The sequence below is a fragment of the Ctenopharyngodon idella genome, chromosome 24, assembly GCF_019924925.1.
Source record: "Ctenopharyngodon idella isolate HZGC_01 chromosome 24, HZGC01, whole genome shotgun sequence".
Lineage (NCBI taxonomy): Eukaryota > Metazoa > Chordata > Actinopteri > Cypriniformes > Xenocyprididae > Ctenopharyngodon > Ctenopharyngodon idella.
This window is the reverse complement of record NC_067243.1, coordinates 5,646,936-5,666,261: the sequence shown is the minus strand read 5'-3', so window position 1 is coordinate 5,666,261 and position 19,326 is coordinate 5,646,936. Positions and strand designations below refer to the sequence as shown.

Here is a 19,326-nt window from a genome sequence, read left to right as displayed (position 1 = left end):
CACAATCTCTATTTTAAACCAAAAAAATCGTGATTCTCAATTTATCCAGAATCGTGCATCTCTAATTCCAAGGTAGTCAAAGAATACAAAAAACACACGATGAACTACGAAACAATACAAAAAAGTTAACTGTACTTAAAATAGGCTACATAGTCTTTATGCAAAAGTATAATTACCTTTTTTCTTTTTGATTTTGTGAGATTAACCTACAAATTTAAACAAAGCCTGATTTGCATACTTTGTTTTCACTAATATTAATGTTAAGAATAATTTCTAATATTAATAATGTAATATAAAAATGTTTATACCAAGTCTAAGTTTAAAGTCAAGGTATACTAACAAATTTCAAATTAAAAATCCACAATTCCAGACACATAATTCCAGAGAGTGTCATAAGAAAACAGTGAGTATTACAGCAGTTTAATGGACACACAGTAACTACACCTGTGATATTATGTAACTGTTTCACCACAGGAGCACAAATCTCTGCACTTCTCAAATCCAAAAGGCATAATGTCAACAAAACTATCTGATGTGCTCAGATAAGCCCTGTTAACGTTGGGAAGCATTGCTGTATGATTTTAAACAGACATATAAACTGTAAACATCTAATACATTAAAAAAACAAAAACATACAGTAACAAAGCAAGAGAAACTAGAATAGAACAAAACAGAACATGACTGAACTGAACATAATAGAATAAAACAAAGCAGAAACACAACTAATAGAATAGAATAGAATAGAATAGAATAGAATAGAATAGAATAGAATAAACCTGCAGGATGTGCACACAGTGCTCTGCCTTTCACTTCACAGAACAACACTGACTCTGACAAACAGCAACACTGAGTCACCTTTAGCTGCAGCAGCCAGTGCTCGTCAAACATCGCGTCTCGAGGCGTCAGTGAGCCGATGGCGGTGCTGTCAGCGCGATCACTGCAGCATAATATCATTTATATCATTTATATAAACACATAACCTCCGCTGAGTCTCGTCGCGCACCTCCACTGCTGTCAAACTGCAGCTGCAGGTCTCGCGCCGCCCGGAAACGGCGTCATGACGCACAGATGATCATGCAGACGCACGGACACACCCCCAGACACACCTCAGCGCTCGACCAATCGGAGCGCAGACCGCCCCTTAACTGGAACACTGATAAAGTAGTGTGGATGATGGCCAGTACATGAGCAGATGAGATTGTCTGAATGGTTGGACAGGGTTCAGAGGACATTGCTGCATGTCTGTCGAGAGCATACAGTAACATTCAGTGAGTGCATGTAGTGCAGACTGCACACTCATCATCTCGCCAACATCCTGTAAACTTAAACAATATATATATATATATATAATATACATACACATATATACTTATATATATACATTTATACATACATACACATATATACATACATATACATACATACATACACATATATATATATTTATATACATATATACATACATACATATGCATATATATATATATATATATATATATATATACATATACACACACATACATACACATATATATATATATACATATATATACACATACATATACATACATACATACATATACATGCACGTATATACATATATACACATACACACACACACACATACACATACATATACATATATACATACACATATATACATTTATATACATATATACATACACATATATATTTATATACATATACATATATACATACATACATATGCATATATATATATATATATATATATACATATATACATATATACACACACACACATACATATACATATATACATGTACACATACATATTTAATTATATACATACATATATACACATACATACATACATACATATTTACCTATGCACGTGTGTGTGTGTGTGTGTGTGTATATATATATATATATATATATATATATATATACACACATACATGTACTGTACATATACACATAAATACATACACACACACACACACATATATACACACACACACACACACACAATTAAGGTAACTTACATTTAACCAAAACCAGCAGATTTTTACTCTATCATTTTTACATTCTTTTTCTATTCAAATGAAAAACATCTTGGGATGAAGCAAGCCGGCAGGTTGGCAGAGAGCAGCGTCTCATCCAAAACTCTTTCCATTGCAAAAGCGCTTTGAGGAGGGACACAGGGCTTATGTTGTGAAATCTTCCAGACATAAATGTTAGGGTTGCAGTGATATTGCCCAGGGGGCGAGTGGGCGGGGAGGAGATGGGGCAGATTGCAAAAGAAGAGTGAAGGTGAGGTCCTCTCCTCTGGACAACCTCCAGAAACCACTGCCAGCCGAGGGACTGGAGCCCGTCACGTAGCGTAGGGTGCTGGGCAGGAACGGGATCATGGCTGGCCGGGGACTCTGGAGAACTGGATGGCTCCCAAGGTCTGAAGCACGAGTTTGCTTATTAAAGGGACAGTTAACCAAAAAATGAAAGTCTGTCATCATTTACTCAGCCTCAAGTTGATCTAAACCTGTATGAGTTTCTTTGTTCTGTTGAACATAAAAGAAGATATTTTGTAGAATATGGGTAATCAAACAGTTGCTGGTCCTCATTGACTTTCATAGTATTATGGAAGTCAATGGGGATCTACAACTGTTTGGTTACCAACCTTCTTTAGTATTTTTTTTAAGTTGTAATAAAATTGATTATTGGAATACGTTTTGCAAGAAAATGCTATTTCAATCTTTCAAAATTTTATGTTTACTTCAATGTGCTATTGGTCGTTTCTTTGTAATTATTGTGAAATTTACTTGCAATTTCTTATTGAAAATTGTTTATAAACCAATTTTTTTCTGTCAATTTGTTCAAGTGAAAATCAAAAATGTTTCTCTAATAATGGGTAGAACAGCATAATACAAAGAAGGTATTTACTTTTTTCTAATTGGCTATAACTTTATTATTAGACGAAATACAAGGCAATTATCTAGTTCAGTCATGAAACTCTAGATGGCGCAGACTGATCGGTCCTTTATATGCAATCTGCAAGCAATCGCATCGGCTGCGTCCGAAATCGCATACTCTCTTGAGCAGGTACTAGGGCTGCCCTCAACTAAAGAATTTATTCGTTCATTTAAGCAATTAGTCAACTAATCGCACGTTTATTAATAAACCATATAAATCATCATAATGTCTACATAGCCTGATCAGCATTCAAGCGCACGCATAAAGCTTGCCACAGTGCACCAGCAGAAGTAATGATTATGAATGTGTCAGGGGAAAACAGCAAGAAGACTGCTTTAACATATTTTAATAATTAATTGATAAACTAGCGTTTTCTGTATTTTCGGCTGGAGTGATGTAGTTGACGATGCTGACTCGTCATTTCCGCAGTAGTAGTAGTTTCATACGGATTACATAAGCTAAGAATATTTGAATTGGTTCATTTAAAAGTAGACATTTCGCTTTCTATAGATATATTTTTCATGTCTGTGAGGCAAGTTTACATGGAGTTTCGGTTCTTTTTTTTTGGTGCGCTCAAGTTCACAGAGAGACATGGCAGAAATCGCACCCCGTTTACTTTCATAATTTACAAAAGCACAACGTTTTGTTGTTATTGTGAGTGCACGCAAATAAAAGTAGACTCTTCACAGATTCAAAATATGTATTACTCTTATCTGTATGACCAAAAATGACGGAGTATTTTAAGAGCAAGTGATCGCGCCGGCGCCTCCATGTTAGCTGTCATGCAGTAAGCGCACTACTATTCAGCTTTCACACTTGAATAGCCCACATTTTTCTACATTAACGTTAAAGTGAGCGGCCATGTAAAGTTGCTGCTACTTACATGTTTGAGATGACAAGCCATATTTGAGGTTATTGGAATACGTTTTGCAAGAAAATGCTATTTCAATCTTTCAAAATTTTATGTTTACTTCAATGTGCTATTGGTCGTTTCTTTGTAATTATTGTGAAATTTACTTGCAATTTCTTATTGAAAATTGTTTATAAACCAATTTTTTTCTGTCAATTTGTTCAAGTGAAAATCAAAAATGTTTCTCTAATAATGGGTAGAACAGCATAATACAAAGAAGGTATTTACTTTTTTCTAATTGGCTATAACTTTATTATTAGACGAAATACAAGGCAATTATCTAGTTCAGTCATGAAACTCTTGATGAATGATAACGAGCATTTGAATGTCCTGCCCAGCTGTTAACGATCTGTCCGTAACAGACTGCGTGACTTCGCCACTTCCTGTAGATTTTTTTTTTCCTTGCGACTAAGCGACTAATAAAATTTTGGTCAACTAAGCCTCTTCTCGTCAACTGATGGTTAGTCGACTATTAGAGGGCAGCCCTAGTAGGTACTTATTTTGAGTAAGTAATTACTTCACGACTGCTAAAAAAGTATGTTCTATATAGTATGAATGTAATCTGGACGTATACATTAGCCATGTTACCTACCAGCATCAGTTGCGTCGCTTCACTCCCATTCACAAATCCTCTCCTGTGGCCTCATGGGATAGTAAAGTGTCCATCGTATGCTCACTTCAGAATCTCACTGGAAGTAGTAGGTCATCTGGGTACTTTTTGCCTACTGTTTTATGAGTATCAGACATACTTCTTTTGTCACATACTGTTTTTTGCAATAGTATGCGATTCCGGATGCAGCCCTTATTGCCACATGGCACAAGCTGATTGGCCTCTGCTGATCCTGCAGCCAATGAGATTGCTTGCTCAACATTGTTCATTGTTCTTCTTCCTCTGAACCCCTCCACCTCCCCAGCTCCACCTGCCTAGATCTGCTATGGGATTTATGTGTGTCTATTTATGCAGCAGCAGCAGATCTTACATGCTCACAGCAGCGTTTCTGTGTATATTAGCAGTAGCGAGTCCATACTTGCTCCGCAGCAATGATCAACTGCATCAGCAGCAGAAGCGTAGCAGATCTAGACCAAATACATTCCCATATTCATTAACATGATAAAACTATTTAAATTTAATTTTGAAAACAATATGTTGCCTTTATAATGTCACACTTAACATTATTCTCACATAGAAAAAATGTGTCTTTGTACATATATATGGATAATATATGGTCTAGAATAAGATGAACCCAAAATCAAGTAAAGAATCGCATGCAAGTGTTTTAGCAATGGAAAAAGGGATTAATCTAGATATTGCACACAACATGTCCCTAAACAGTGAACAGCATTTACAGTCATTTTATGAGCTTGCAAAATAATGATCTTAGAAAGTGTGTTTGACGAACCATCAGAGAATAGTCATGGCAGAGACTTTGTTTAAAATGGAATAAAAAACATCCTGGACAATGAGATTGCAAGATGCTGAAATAATGGGACTTGCATAACACGTGGTGAAAATGTTGATTTCTGCAGAGCACAGCTGGGATCTCTCCTGAAACCTGTGGAAAATCAATCACTGCCATCTGAAAGGTTTCCTAACAATAGATCGTCTGATGAGTCTGTTTTTTTTAGTTTTGTGCTTTTTGATATAATGCAATAATTAGCCGTGACTGTGGCAACAACTAAAATAATGTAAGTACATTTATTAATATTTGATATCATTGTTTTAGATTAATATAGTAATTAATACATTTTAGAAAAGCATAACATTTAAAATACAACCCAACCTGACATTTATGTGTACCGGTCAAAAGTTTGGACACATACTATTTTTAATGTTTTTGTTCTTCAAGCCTGCAGTTATTTGATCAAAAATACAGAAAAAAAACAGTAATATTGTGAAATATTATTAAAACAAAGGTTTTCTATTTTAATATACTTTAAAATGTAATTTATTCCTGTGATCAAAGCTGAATTTTCAGCATTATTATTGTCACATGATCCTTCAGAAATCATTCTAATATGATGATTTATTATCAATGCTGGAAACAGTTGTGCTGCTTAATATTTTTTTTAATAACCCGTGTTACTTTTTTCAGGATTCACTGATGAATAAAAAGTAAAAAAAAAAAAAAGCATTTATTTTAAAATCTTTTGTAACAATATACACTACCGTTCAAAAGTTTTGGGTCAGTAATTTTTTTCTTCCTTTTTTGAATTAATAATTTTATTCAGCAAGGATGTGTTAAATTGATAAAAAGTGATAGCAAAGACTTATAATGTTAGAAAAGATTTCTATTTTGAATAAATTCTGTTCTTTTTAACTAGTTATTTATCAATGAATCCTGAAAAAAGTATCACAAGTTCCAAAATTATATTAAGCAGCACCACTGTTTCCAACATTGATAATAACTGAGTATCAAATTAACATATTAGAATGATTTATTAATCAACCGTATATCATAAAGTAATAAGCCTAAAATCGTGCTAAATACATGTCAGTAAAATAACCAACAGATGGCGCCATGTCTCTGTTATAAAGTTATGATGATGCGTTGGCTAACTGACAGACACAAGGTAGCTCAGCAGTTTTTCGCCATTTTACAGAAAAAAATTTCATAAAGCAGTTTCTAATCATTTTTGTGTGTATATATTGTAGTATAAAGGATCATTTCCCTCCAAATGGGAGGAAAAAATATCTCAAATTGCTCCACAAGGCCTGTGAATGAAGGGAATTGTTGTCATTATGACACTGCCATCTAACGCTGAATCATGGTCAGTATGATAGCAGTATAAGCAGAGCTTTATATAATGTTTTTTTTTCTGTCTAATGTGTACAACTCTGTCCATGTGAGGTTCTGACACGTGTTCCAGTTTATGATCAGGTCGAAGTCTGTCCAGCCTTGAGGTGATCCAATATGAAATACAGGTAGGCCTATATGAATGACCACCGAGACACAGCAAACCACTAGCATGAAAAAGTTATTATCTGTATGCAATTATGTAGAAATTACACTAAAAAGTGTTTGCAAGTAAGTCGGTGCATTATACCCGTTTCTTAAAGTGTGGGCTCTTTTGATTCTGTGGACTTGTGTATATATAAACAAACTCTCACATCTTAAATTATTGCTCATTCTGTGTTGAAAATGACATGGAAAACATGGAATAAAATAGCCGGTCCTTTGTCTTGCTAAAGCAAAACATATCCTACAGTTCTCACAATTTTAACCAGTTTTGCATACAAAATTACACTTTAATTAAATGTGGTAACTTTTCTGTTCTCTTCACACATTATGTCTCATTTAATCTCAAGTTTTGGTAAACAAGACCACTAACCTTTTGCTGTGAAAATGACAAGGTTTAAAGATATTTTATGATGCATGTTCATAGTTTAAGGTGACGAGAGTACAACAATAAAATCTATACATAAAACACATTTTATGATAAAAAGTTTCCAAGACATTTTGCAATCTTTATATAATAATAATAATAATAATTATATATATATATATATATATATATATATATACATATATATATATATATATATATATTAGAGATGCACCTATATCTGCTAATAATCGTTATAGTTATAATAGTTTAAAACAGCCAATATTCAGGGCCGATATATCCTGTCAATCAAAAGAGGGCAGGAATATGTACTGCATTTGGGCTTTGTGTAAAGAAAATGCTAAGAAACCAGTTTGATGTTTAATATTAATAGTAATTATATGAATTAATAACATTCAGAAAGTTAAGAAATATTAATTTATTCTTCAGAATTTAGTTAATGTTTGTTAATATTAATTTGAGTAATGTGTTTGTTTGTAACTGATACCAGTTACTCTGAAACAAGAAATAGAGAGTAAAGTTTTTATTTGCATTTCTTTCAAAATATAATAATTACAAATATAATAATTAATTAAAGCTGCAAGCAGTGATGAAAGGGCCCTCGCACCCGGGCTCACCGCCACCAGGTGGCCTTAGGAAAACTGTGAACAGTGGGCAATAGTCATTTAAGCGGATAAATAGAGGAGAAATATGGCAGAGTCATTTTGATGCACCACAGTTCCTGCTGCCAGCAGGTGTCGCTTTGACTGTAACTGAATATTGCCATGTAGATGTCTTCAGGCCAGGACTATTATCAAACATGTGGAGTTTGGAGCAGATCGGACATTGCCTGAGTTACAACAACTTCCTCTTTCGTGGCGTTAATCGCATACATTAGCACTTAGCCAAGTGATTTAACGTGTTTCTAGCACGTTTGGTACTTCATGGCATTTACAAATGTGTTTCTGGGAGTGAATTACAGTGCAAAGCATGCCATTTCCTGTTGGGCTATGACTAACTGAATATTGGCATATAGATGTCTTTAGGCCAGGACTCTTATCACACATGTGAAGTTTAGGGCAGATCAGACACTGTATACCTGAGTTACAACAGCTTCCTCTTTCATGGCGAAACATCAGACTTTGTCAGGCCGCCACGGACACGCCCTTTAGTGAAAACTCAAGATCTTTGCAATTTAACATCGCGAAGGCCTTAAGATTAGACTGACCATATATTGATGTTGACCTGGTTAAATCACTATGAGGAGTTAATCACAGTGTAAAACATGTCATTTCCTGTTGCCCGCAGGTGGCGCTATGACCGTAACTGAATATTGGCATGTAGATGTCTTCAGGTCAGGACTCTAATAAAACATGTGAAGTTTGGCGCAGATTGGACATTGTGTGCCCGAGTCACAACAACTTCCTGTTTCATGGCGAAACATTGAACTTTGCCAGGCTGCCACGGACACGCCCTTCAGCGAAAACTCAAGATCTTCGCAATTTAACGTCACAAAGGCCTTAAGATTAGACTGAACGAATATGATGTTGATCTGATTAAAGCTCTAGGAGGAGTTCGTTAAAGTACAATGTCTGGAAATGGCAAAAATTTTGCAGAGAAAATTCAAAATATCTGACTTCCTGTTGGTTTTCAGATTTCACACCCAGGGACTTTTTTGTAGGTATTGGGCTGTTACATGTGTGTACCGAATTTCATACCTGTACGTGAAACGTAGCTTGAACGGCGCTTGATTGAAATTTTGTAGGTGGCGCTATTGAGCCATTTTTCCACACCTAATTCTGAAACCCATATCAGACGTAAATTTTCACCACTTCTGACGCGTGTGCAAAGTTTCATGAGATTTCGAGCATGTTTAGGCCCTCAAAAATGCGATTCATTTCGGAGAAGAATAATTGACTGAGCAATTACAATAGGGTCCTCGCCATCGGTGCTCGGGCCCTAATTATTATTAATTATAATGAAATTATCATTAATTTAAGAGAAGGTATAAAAGGCAGAACCCTCAAACTATTGGTATTGTTATTGGTATCGGCAGATATCACTCTGAATAATCGTCTATTGGTGCATCTCTAATATATATATATATATATATATATATATTAATAAAAATGAACCCTAGGACATTAAACCTAATGTGTGTGATGTGCATGTCGCTAGTTAGAGTCATTTACCTGGCTAAAATAATCTGAATAAACAACTGAAGTCTACTGATTTAAAAGAATTTCATGATACTGAATTCATTTTAAAACCTGATGAGTTTTGCATCATCTAGAAATAGTGATTAAACGAGCTGCTTTACAACGTGTGTGCAAAAATAGTCAATGCAATCTCAATTTATTGAATCAGTATATTTCTAAAGCTTAGAAGAACTACATGCTCTTTTACTGTATGTGAGATTTCATTTATTGTTCAAAGAGGCTTTTTCTTTCTCAGGCAATTTGAAACAAGACACAACAAGAAACATCTTTATTAACAGTCTGTTTTATTGCAGTTTTATGTGTAAATCGTTCTCTCTCAGACGTGTTATAACAACTGATACACCACAAAAATTGCAGAATGGGATTTATATTCTCATAATATTTATCTGCTAAACCGTTTAAACCACAGCCTTTCCAAAATATCAGAATGACCAACAGGCTTTAGTTCATCTGCGAAACATTTATTTTGTCAGTGTTGATGGAGTACATTAGCATATAGACTATATATATAGATTGTTTCAGAACATTTCATTGGGTGTTAATGTTAATTTGACCATTTGAATGTACCTGTATGTCCTGATGATGGCATGAGAGATGCAGCGCCTCCTGCTGGTGCCGTATCGCTGCCCTCCAGGGAAGGCAGTAGGTTGTATAGTTATCTCCTGATGGGGCAAAATCACTACCCTGAAACCACACAACCTACTACCTCACCCTGTACGAACATCAGGAGCGACCGTCTCGCGATGACAGGCGCAGTCATTCGAGGATCCTGCAAAATAATGAACTTCACGGGCAAAGATTCGAAAGTTCGAAATGAAAAAATCCTGAATGCCGAGGCCTCGAGATGTTGAAATATTCCCGGGGACTTGCATAAGAATGAAAAATGATCTTATCTATTGTCCATACTGACAGATTAGGACGAGAGGAGCTGCAACAATGGAGAATATGGGAAAAATAATGAACATTCAAGCATGAAAACTTCTTCTAGTAGAGCCAGAAACAACATCAAGACTTCAAGACATCAAGAGATCAATTAATCACTTAATCAACATCATGTAATTCAGTTTTGATATTTGTTTGATGGATGTAGTCCGTTCCAGAGACTTCATCCATCCAAACCCAGTCCTGTCTAGTCGTGTTCCGGTTTCATGTCCATCCGTCGCAGAGTTCAAGAGGAAGATGACGGTGATATTACAGCCTCTTCAGGAAAGACAGTAAGTTGTATAGTTATCTAACAGGAAGGGTGTCACCCTAAAACTATACAACCTACTACCTCACCCCAAAGGACAGTGTGATACGCTGGAGAGACGTCAGCGCTCGAGCCCCGCCTGAAAATAAACTTACAGTACATCACGGAAGCAGGGTTATTATCGTCTAATAAAACTAAAACTATATATTTGAAATAAAATAAACGTTAACTGAAACAAATTGAAAGTATAAATAAAAAACAAAATTATAGAAGCTTGTTTCTGCCACGGAATAAAAAATAAAAAGGTTTTTGCAGCTTTTTTTTTTTCCCACAATAGCAAACTTGTGTCTCACAATTCTGACTTTATTGAACGGCGAGTTATAAACTGGAAATTGTGATAAATAAAGTCTAAATTACAAGTTTATATCTCACAAATCGAAATTTTTTTCTCACAATTGCGAGTTTATATCTCAAATCAGACTTATTTTCTCACAAATCAGACTTATTTTCTCACAATTGCGAGTTTATATCTCACAAATCAAGCTTTTTTTTCCTCACAATTCGGACATTTTTCTCACAATTGTGAGTTTATCTCACAAATCGGACTTTTTTTTCCCCTCACAAATCTGATTTTTCTCTGAATTGCGAGGAATAATGTCAGATTTTTGAGATATAAACTCACAATTTTGAGAAAAAAGTCAGGTTTGTGAGATAAAAAGTCGCAGTTACCTTTTTTATTTTTCATCCCATGGTAGAAAACAAGCTTCCATACTAAAACAAAAACGAATAAATAAAAATGAATAAAAACTATATAGACATAAAAAAACAACAAAATTGCTAAAACTTTAAACAAAATTAAAGTGAAAACAGAAAATATAAAAATAAAATTTAATTCAAAATATTAACAAAAACACTGCTGCATCCAACGTAAAGAAAGAGCCGGAGTCTTCAACGGGGGCCGCAGCACCTGTAGTGGGTCTAAACTCTCGTTGATGACAAAAAATTAAAATATGGAGAGTAGAACTGAACTTAGATTTGAAAAAGCAATCAAATTTAAGGGTAAGAACAGACTAAAAAAGACAAGCGCATTAGTGAAAGAAGGTGATTGTTTGTGTGGATTTGAACTGGCACGTTTCATGAAGGGCTCAGGAAGCGTTTCAGTCTGATCAGTGTTCGTCTTCCGTCTTCATCTACACACGCCTGTCTTTCTGCATCTGTAATGAAGAGAAATGAGTCTTCATCTTGATCTGCTGATGTTATGATAAGCTTTCTCTTCAGGAAGAGGTCAGATTTGGGTCTAGGTAAAGGAAAGATCGGTCAGATCAGCAAGGAAAAAAGCAAATACGTTGGTGGACGATGCACATGTGTGGCACGATGGCGGTTATGTGGGCAACCCAAGTTTGAATTCAGTTTGGGTCATTTCCCAATCCCAACCTGCCCTCTCCCTATTCTGTCAGATCTCTATAAACTCTCAACACAAAATCCTACTAAATATTATAATAATATTAAAATATTACAAAATATAATATTAATATTTTAATTAATTATTTAAATATTTTATTCAATATTTAAATACTAAATAATAATGATTAATTATATATTATATTATTTATTTAAACATTTTATTTAATATTTAAATACTACATATAATTTATATAATTTATATTAAATAATGATTAAATATGTATTTTTTAAATATATAAATTTTTAATTTCAAATATTACATTTAATATAAAATTATTTAAATATAAATATTATATTATTTATTACAGACTGGAGTAATGATGCTGAAAATTCAGAGGAATAAATTACTTTTTAAAATATATTCACATATAAAACAGTTATATTAAGTTGTAATAATATTTCACAATATTACTGATTTTACTGTATTTTTAATTAAATTAATGCAGCCTTATTTATAATGATAACTATCAACACAAAATCCTACAATATATGTATATATATTTATATTTAAATATTTTATTAAGTTTAAAATTAGAGTAATGTAATAAACATATTTAATTAAATAATTATTTTCATTATTTATTTAAATATTTTATTTAATAATTATTAAAATAATGTTATATATTATAATGTTATATATAAATATAATTATATATATTAAATAATAATGATTACATATTTAATATTTATTTTAAATATTACATTATTTAATATAAATTTTGTAATATAATATAATTTTGTTGTTTCATTTTTTTGACTAATACATAAGCGATAAAATGTTGAACATTTGAAGTTTTACAACTGTCCTTTCTGTGATTTCATTTCTTGTTTTATGGTTTTATTGCCACATGACAGCAAAATAGCTTCCTGCATGTTGGTTATACCACAGTGATATTGATTTGATAAGCAGTTTTTCCAAACTATTTATGATCACAGGGCGGTTACACAGCCTCGACCTTGACATTAAGCCAGAATCATAATCCAGATTTTTAAAACATAAATATAAATTGCATTTAAATGCATTTTTGATTGAGACCAAAACCCCCATAAAACTGCTAACCGATTTCCTCTTGGGTTTCTATAATCTGGTTACCCAGCACACCCTTTAATCAGGATCGCCCCGCGACGATGGTGCGGCCCCGAGGGGCCCCAGGTGCAGACGGGAGGAATCCAGACAGCTGAGTTTGCTCGGCAGATGCTAAATAGGGCAAGAGAGGCTCTGCCGGCCCCCGGGTTCACAGGGCAGAGGCCTGAAGCAGCTATTTTTATACGCCAACAGCTCCTGTTACAGATGTGCGGGACTGGACGGACTGCGCGAGGCTTGTGTCTGGCTGTGGGGGAGGGTCGACGCCGCAGACGCCGTGACCCCTGCGTGACCTCTACGACTGAGAGCGCATGAGTTACAGCAGGGCACTGCGGGCGAATGCAGCGAGAAGGTAAAGTCACACATATGCAGCGCAAAAAGTATGTGTGAGTGCAAACACAGAGGCAGAACGATTCACATTCATACGAGCGTGCATCTCAAAACACAGCCACATATGAATGTGAAATTCAGAAATGCACATGTGAACACTATAAACGGATGCATTAAAATAATAAAAAGTGGCAGTAAAGGCATTTATAATGTTAAAAAAAAGATTGCTGTTTTTTTAAACTTTCTGTTCATCAAAGAATCCTGAAAAAAATGTATCACGGTTTCCATAATCATATTTTCAGCATTGATAATAATCAGAAATGTTTCTTAAGCAGCAAATCAGCATATTAGAATGATTTCTGAAAATTCAGCTTTGATCACATTTTAACATATATTCACATAGGAAACAGCTATTTTATATAGTAATAATGTTTCACAATATTACTGATTTTACTGTATTTTTAATCAAATCAATGCAAGCTTGATGAGCAGAAGAGACTTCTTTCAAAAATATTTAAAAAAACGTACGACTTTTGAACGGTAGCGCATGTAAGAAGAGTCTCTGATGTACGAGCAACACCAATGAATGCGTCACATGCTGGTGCAAGTTTATGAAATGAACAATAAAAATGTTCAGGACACCATTTTTTCAGTTTCCATCACCCTGTTTTTATGCGAAATTTTTTGTATCCCATTAGAAAGTGATGAAAACGCCAAATTTTCAAACGCACAATTAGTTACTTTTTTAGGGAGTAATGCAATATTGTAATGCATTACTTTTAAAAGTAACTTTCTCCAACACTGTTATGTTTCCATCCACATATTTTTATGCACATTTTGGGATATCGCATAAGAAACTGCTGGATGGAAATGCCAAGACACGCTTAAACTCTAAAAATGCCCATGAAAAACTTATATGCTCAACTGAGTCGGATAATTTTGTTTTGCGATGGAAACACATTTACTTCAAGGCGTATCAAAAAAGTCATGTGACTTTGCCTGATGGGACGGCATAACTGGACTAACCAGCGGACTGATCTTTTTGCACAACATCTGAAATGCTGTTTTGGTCATTCTGTAATGCCTGAGCAAAGTCTGTCGTCGAAGTGGATCAGTATAATTACCTTAAGAACTGTCTTTCACAACTTCCACGTTTATTGCGTTTCGTCTGCGCGCTTCCTTTCGTTTATTATATACGAAAATTATTTTTCTACTTCTGCTTTTCTTAGTCATATTTAGCGCCAGTTTATCAGGAAGTGATGATTTTGTTCTCTTCGACTCACTGTGCTTTATTTGCAAATGTTTTTTGCGATATTCCAATGTTGCGCATAAGTTAAGTTCACAGCTTTGGATGGAAACATAGCTAACGTGAAGCTGCACGTCACTGCACTAACCAGAGAACCAATCAGCAGTGAGTTTGAGGCTAGACTTCAACAACGGTACAATTAAAATGAATTCCATATATATCGTATGCAAGACATGATTTTTATAAATAAAACGGCAATAATTTTGTATTTATGAATAAAATGTAGCAGAGCAGTGTGTCTGTCACCTGAATGCACGTACCAATGCGACGTAACATAAAATCACACACTTCCGGTGCATTCAGATCCGCTGCAGACGTGGTGTTCAACTTCATCTCCTGAGGAGAGATAAAACAGACACAAATGAGTCAATCCAGTTAGAGATCTGAGCACAGATTGAGACATTACTGAGATCTGAAGCTCACGTGTGAGATTACTGAGGTCTTTTTCTCCGGAGATTCAGCAGGTTAAAATGTTCATTTAAACTCAGTTACTGTTCTGATCTCATCACGTCAGCCTTGTGTGAGACTTTTGAAACTTTTGAAAGTTTTTATTCATGGGTAATCTTAATGCATTTGCTTTTTATTCATCCATAGTCAAATATAAAACAATTATAAATCATGTGTCCTTTTAACTTATTTATTTTAATAAGTCCATCCACTTATTTTTATTACAATTTTGAGGTGTTGCATAAAAGTGCTGGATTAGAAACAAATCAAATAAAAATTAAAAAATTAACAAATGAAATGTTTTTTTTTTCCCTTTCAAAAAAATGCGCTTTAAAACACACATTTTGTGTGTGTGTGTGTGTGTATATATATATATATACATTATTTTATTTTATCCAAAGTAAAATAACAAACAAAAATACGTCCATCCACTTATTTTTATTAAAATTTTGTGGTGTTGCATAAAAATTCTGGATTAGAAATAAATCAAATAAAAGTGTACAAAAAATAAATAAATAAATAAATAAATAAATAAATAAAAGTTTTGTTTTTTCAAAATGTGCATTAAACGCGCACACACACACACACACACACACACACACACGTATATATTTGTGTGTAAAATTACATACATTATTTTATTTTATCCAAAGTCCATCCACTTAATTTTATTACAATTTTGGAGTATTTCATTAATAAAATGCCAGATTAGAAACAAAATAAAATAAGTAATATTGTTTTCAAATACAATTTTAAAAATGTGCATTAATACATTTTTTTTATTTAAACTTTTGACAGTTTTTTCCCAACAAGTGCATACACTTCGATGGAAACACATTTAACATAAAAAGCACATGCAACAGGTCATGTGACTTTACCTCATCAAACGATGTGACTGAATGATCCATTTAATCTCAGTACTATTTTCATAAGCATTTTTTTTACTATGGCCTCTTTACAAAAAAAAAAAAAATTGTGTATCCGGTGGTTCAAACATCAAGTGGGCTCCACTAAACGGCACTAGTAATACAACTAAATAATGAACATTATTACAATGAAGCTTGCAGAGCAGATGCACAGGATTTCGACACTCCACAGCTCGATGTAAGACAATGAGACAATGAAGGTTTTCGGCGGGCCGGCATTGAATCTGACCGCAGACTTCAAAGGCTGAGGAATGTGGAGCAATGATCAATCAATGAAGGCCGGATCGGGTTCCCGAGTACAGTCACACCGCGCACAATAGCCAAAGGAATCCGGCTCGCTCTAATTTCCTCCCCGCTATCATTCAAGCAACAGTTTCCACGTTATTTGTTCATAATTTCCCCAAACGTTGACTGTATTTGTCATAACTGTGAGACAATGCCCAATAGAGGCCCTCGGCCAAAGCAGACCTTCGTCACATTGTCCCACGAACAGCGCAGGACGCGTAGCCTGAATTGAACCATTTTTCAGCACTCACCGGCCAAACTAGCCTTGTTAACGCCAGAGTTTCCTCAGTTCCCTGTAACTGATACAATGTGAAAAAGCTATTTAGTGACAGGCCAGAAAAGACTTATGGGCCATCTCTCTGGTCAGGCCCGCACTGAGTCAGTCTGGCGCGTTCATGAAGGAGAGCAGCTGCATCCTGTTATTAAAGCAGAGCGTTAACCTTTGCCAACAGCACCTGACAACCCAACTCACTGTGTTTTCTATCGCAGCCCCGTGTACTGTACCCGATGCCCGCCAAATGCCTTAAAGGGACAGTTCACACAGAACTTGTTTACTCACCCTCGTGTTGTTCAAACTCGTCCGTGAAACACAGAAGGTGAATTCTGAAGAATCTTCTCACTGCTCTTTCCATACGACGACGGTTCGTGGTGACCATGTCTGTCTATCAGGTCCTGAAAGAAGCATAAATACATTAATGCAACACTCTATAGCAAACTGAAGTTTTTATTCATTGGAAATCTTAATGCATATGCTCTTTTTTTCACAGTCAAATATCAAACAACAATAACAATAGCCTGGTGTCCATCACTCGTTTTTATTCAAATTTTGGGCACTGCTTAAAAAAATGCTGGATGTATGTGTGTATATATATATATATATATATAAAAAATACAAATAATATTTTTTAAGTAAAATGTTCAAAATGTGTATTAAAAATGCATGCAATTTCTTTAATCTAAAATAACAGGTATTATTTTATTTTTAACCACAGTCAAATATCATCCATCACTTATTTATATTCAAATTTCAGGGTATTGCATAAAAAATGCTGGATGGAAATAAAATAAAATATATATAAAAAATAAAATGTATGCATTTTTAATGTAAAATTACTTTATTTTATCCATAATCAAATATCAAACCATAACAATAGTCTGGTGTCCGTCCACTCATTTTTATTACTTTTTTTGGGTATTGCATAATGCAAAATGTGCATTAAAAATGCATGCCATTTTTTTAATATAAAATAACAGGCATCATTTTATTTTTAACCACAGTCAAATATCAAACAACAATAGCCTGCTGTCCATCCAATTTTTTTTCTCAAGTAAAATATTCACAAAGTGCATTAAAAAATTAATGTTTTTTTTGTTTTGTTTAAACATTTATGACCATTTTTATGCAGCAAATGCGCATAAACTACAATGGAAATACATTTACCAAATAATTAACAAAATAAATGCACACCAAACATTTACATCAACAAATGATGTGACTGAATAATTCACATCTAGCTTTTTTTGGGCTAATTATGTTTTTATGACAAAACATGATTTAGTTTTCTTATACGAGTGATGCTGATGAGATTTATAAATGCAAGAAATATCAGTTTTCCAATCATTCCTACTCCCATCTATGATCAAATGTCTTGTGGTTTAGCAAACAGTGAGCCAGTATCTGCTATATCGATAGAGAGCCTCGACTTGATCAAAATGACTCATTAGTCCAGTCAGCCTCTGTCACGTCACCTCGTACCCTCCTCGCCCGCTGACTGAAACGCATCTGTTGCTATGCTATTATTAGAGCGCCGTGAACATACCTCAACTCTTTCTTGGGCCTCTTTTGCGATAGTAGACGTCCCTAACCTTGTGCCGTGCATTGCTTGTTTGTTTTTTAACAACAAAAAAAATCACATAATTTATATTTATGGCAAATGTAAAGGCCCTTTCAAACCAAAAGTGAAATGAATAAGCCTCAGGCTGAAGGAAATGCATGTCCTGTACAGTAGAGGGCGCAGCTCAAACAAACCTTTCAGCTGTGCAGTAACGGTCAGGGTGGCCAAGTTTTCACAACAAAATTTCTACTCAAAACTAGCCCAATCTCGTTTCAGGGGGGTCCCCTGGTAAAAACGTGTTCTGGAGAAGAAAATCCACGTTTTTGTTGTGGTTCCCCAGGTAAAATTCGCATTTCAGGGGCTAAATATCGTGTTATTTGGGGTTGCTTCCACCCGCAGACATGAAAAACAACTCGCGGCAACAGTGTTAAAGTAGCCCAATTCCACGGGAAAACCATGGATTTGGCAACACTGGTAGTGATACTGAGGTAAAGCCACGGCATCAAGGTCCCGGCCAAACTCCCGCAAGCACAGCTGTCAATCATGACATTACACCCTGTTTTTATAGCATCAAATATCAAACTAAAACCAAACTTACTGGAAAAACGAACACTTGAATATACATCTGAGTGATGAGAACTACCTAAAATGACAGAAACCATCTTTGGAAAAAAAACTTGAAGCGTAATTGGATTTTTTTGTTTGGTTTGTGTCTCATTCGATTACATGGAGAAGGACCTATACTGCAGCCAGCCACCGGGGGGGGGGGCGATCGAAATGCTTTGGCTTCACTTTTCAGGACATGTGCGGCACACTTGGTCAATACATGGGAAAACTAAGTAACTTGCGCTACTCATTTGAAAAAGTAACTCAGATATTTAGTTGTAAATATAAAAGTAAAGCGTTACTTTATTTGTTACTTGAAAAAGTAATCTGATTACATAACTAGGTACAGGGAATACCTAGTTTGTTCCATACAAAACATAGTTACATTGATCCAAGATAGGAATGATGAGCTATTCTGTGTTCACAAGGCAAAATATCCCAATAACGGTAAG

The 19,326-nt window shown here is 34.8% G+C and overlaps 1 protein-coding gene and 1 long non-coding RNA gene across 4 annotated transcripts in view; both read right to left on the bottom strand.

Moving 5' to 3' along the window:
• pparab (peroxisome proliferator-activated receptor alpha b) overlaps positions 1 to 2,199 on the bottom strand; it is a 39,078-nt gene extending 36,879 nt beyond the window's left edge. The window contains exons 1-2 of the mRNA XM_051883407.1: positions 2,025 to 2,199; positions 856 to 1,242 (exon numbers count right to left, since the gene is read on the bottom strand). The gene's annotated coding sequence lies outside the window, so the exon portion shown is untranslated. The remainder of the gene's footprint in view (positions 1 to 855; positions 1,243 to 2,024) is intronic.
• A 7,468-nt stretch (positions 2,200 to 9,667) lies between these two features.
• LOC127507559 (uncharacterized) overlaps positions 9,668 to 19,326 on the bottom strand; it is a 51,668-nt gene continuing 42,009 nt past the window's right edge. The window contains exons 6-8 of one of the 3 annotated variants that reach the window (XR_007928381.1): positions 16,993 to 17,105; positions 15,036 to 15,111; positions 9,668 to 11,805 (exon numbers count right to left, since the gene is read on the bottom strand). This is a non-coding gene — a long non-coding RNA (uncharacterized LOC127507559). Of the gene's footprint in view, positions 11,806 to 12,606; positions 15,112 to 16,992; positions 17,106 to 19,326 lie in introns of those variants that run through there. The other 2 variants (XR_007928380.1, XR_007928379.1) reach the window with 2 other exon arrangements.